Here is a 2,624-nt window from a genome sequence, read left to right on the forward strand (position 1 = left end):
CGCCTGTAATCCCAGCACTCGCCTGTAATCCCAGCACTCGCCTGTAATCCCAGCACTCGCCTGTAATCCCAGCACTCGCCTGTAATCCCAGCACTCGGGAGGCTGAGGCAGGTGGACCGTTCTGAGTTCGAGACCAGCCTGGGCTACAAAGTGAGCTCAAGGCCAGCCTGAACTACATAGTGAGACCCTGTCTCAAAAAGACAAAAAAACAAACTGCCTGAAAGTTTAGAAAATTTTAAGGGTGGGGCCCGGCATGATGGCACGTATCTGTAATCCTAACACTCAGGAGGCTGAGGCAAGAGGATCACCTGAGTTTGAAGGCAGCCTAGACTACAAAGTGAATTCAATGCCACCCTGTCTCAAAAAATAAAAAATAAAAAGGAAAGAAAGCTTTAAGGGGGGGGTCCCCAAAAATATGGCAATGACAGTTTCATGAGTTTTCATGAAATCCATTCTCTCAGCTCTTTAGACCAAAAAGAACTGGAAATTTCCAGTCCATCTAATTTTTTTAAAAAAGTCTTCCTTTACCTCAGGAAAAAACAAACCATTAAAGTAAGAGTCCTGAACACTTTTCGACTACTTTTGTAGGACCCTTATCAGAACCTCAACTCTTGGGAAATCCACACCTCATTATGAAAAGGGGTTACATAAGAGGCAACCCTATTCTACAGAGGATTTCTGCAAAGGATAGGTCATTTCTCATGACTCCACCGCATGCCAGCTATTACCCCTCGGAAAGTCCACAGCACCATCCAAAATTGCTCCTGGTGCAGGGATTTGTGGGATGCAGGCAACAGTGATTCATGCCTTATGGTAATGTGCACTTTACCAAACTATTAATAACAAATGCCTGCAAAAGAATAGCCCAATGAGACTGGCAAGGATGAGTAGCCTAATTTTAAAACTTGGAACACAAAGAAACATTAACAATGTAAAAGAAAAATGCAGGTAAAGATGTGACCACTTAGGTGGTCTCCGTAGCACAGTAATTTGTCCCAAACTAAGCACCTGAACAAGTACCATTCAGAAACAATTTGAGTCCCTTTTGGTGTTCACTTAAATACAGATGAAACTGTAATTATCAGCGCAAACTCAATCACTGCTGTGCAGAAACTGGTATGTGATTTGTCAGCAGTTATCACTCCGTATCTACAGCCACAAGATGCACGTTTTCTGCCAGGTCTTCATTGTATTACATAATGGGGGAATGAAAACAATCGAAATTCATCTTTAATCATGTCAAGCCCCTGCTCCAATCTCTTCTTTCCCAAGCCATTTGCTGGAGGTGGAAAGAATTCACACTTATCATCATCTGTTCCTGCCCGTTTTCTTGTGTAAATGTTAAAAACAGAAGGCAGGAGGTTGGTGGGAACCCCGCACATCTTTCATTTCTTTTACAGGGGCGGTACCGGGAATCGAACGTGAGACTCCGCGCTTGCCAAGCAGGCGCCGCGCCGCTGAGCTACATCCCAGGCCCCTCTCTCTTTTACAACAATTACTAAGTGTTGTGGAAACCCTTGGCGAATGAGCTTCCAACCGTGGCTGTGTGACCCTGGGCAAATCACTGCACCTCCGCGTCTCAGCTTCCCCTAGCAAAAACCCAGTAATGGCTAAGCCCCCGACTCTCTCACATCTGCCCCGAGTCAGCACAGCAGGGAAGGCGCCACCACGAGGGACGGCCGAGAAATGGCTTTCACAGGCCTTGCTGCGGTTTCTCAAGTTGCCCCTCTGGAAAGCCACTGAGCCAACTTCAGGTCGCAAACAAAAACCTGTTGGCACCAACTCCGCTAGGAAGGCCCTGCCTCCCCAGCGCTCGGCTCCGCTCCGGGAGCCGCCCCGGGAGAAGAGAGGGAGGCTGTCTCGGAGGACGCTGCCCCACGCACCCGCTCACCACCCGGTCGGCGATCGGCGCAGCGGGACCGCCAGGCCGGGTCCCTGCCGTCCCACGCGGAACAAAAGGCAGCTGGAGCCCGGCTCTGCCACCTCCGTCCCCTCTGTGCAGCGGGGGCGAGGCTGGGGAGGGGGAACCCAGTCCCCCGGGGAGGGAAAGGGCCCTGCCGCGGCCCGAAGGAGGGGAACACAGCCCAAACGCTGCCCCGACTCCTGGAGGGAGGCCGGCGGCCGCTCCGTCCGGAGCGGGAGGGAAACAGGCGGGGCCGGGGGAAGGGGCGCCCGGCCCGGTAGGGGTCGCCGGGGAAGGGCCGCGCTGCTCCACCGAAGGGGCCTCCCGGACTGGAGGGGGGCGTAGTAGCGCCCCAGACACCGAGGATATAAAAAGAAGCGCTCCCGCTAAGGAAACGGGGTCCTCGCGGGGAGAGCGGGTCCAGGTGCGCAGGGGCAGGCTCCCACCGCGGGGCGGAGCCCGGCTGGGAAGTGGGCAAGTTGGGGCAGCTGGGGCGCACGCTTGGGGGCTGCCGGCCGTGGGCAGCCTGCCTCGGGGGCGTCCGCGCCCAGGAAGAGGCCCCGCGTCCCACAGCCCCGCTCGGGAGCTCGAGCCGAGTGCCTGCTCACCTCCATCCGCAGTGCCGAAGAGATCCGGGCGACCCGAGCCCGCGGAGCTCCGCTGCCGCCGCCGCCGCGTCCCGCTCCGTTTGACACCCACACACCAGCCAACATGGCGACCT

General features: G+C 55.3%; 1 protein-coding gene across 3 annotated transcripts in view; it reads right to left on the bottom strand.

Annotated features, from left to right (window-relative positions):
* The window catches only part of Epn2 (epsin 2), an 86,568-nt gene extending 83,944 nt beyond the window's left edge, over nt 1–2,624 (bottom strand). For all 3 annotated transcript variants that reach the window (XM_005399276.2, XM_005399277.2, XM_005399274.2), the window contains exon 1: nt 2,512–2,624. The gene's annotated coding sequence lies outside the window, so the exon portion shown is untranslated. The remainder of the gene's footprint in view (nt 1–2,511) is intronic.

This window comes from Chinchilla lanigera, unplaced genomic scaffold, assembly GCF_000276665.1.
Source record: "Chinchilla lanigera isolate Chin_1 unplaced genomic scaffold, ChiLan1.0 scaffold00066, whole genome shotgun sequence".
Lineage (NCBI taxonomy): Eukaryota > Metazoa > Chordata > Mammalia > Rodentia > Chinchillidae > Chinchilla > Chinchilla lanigera.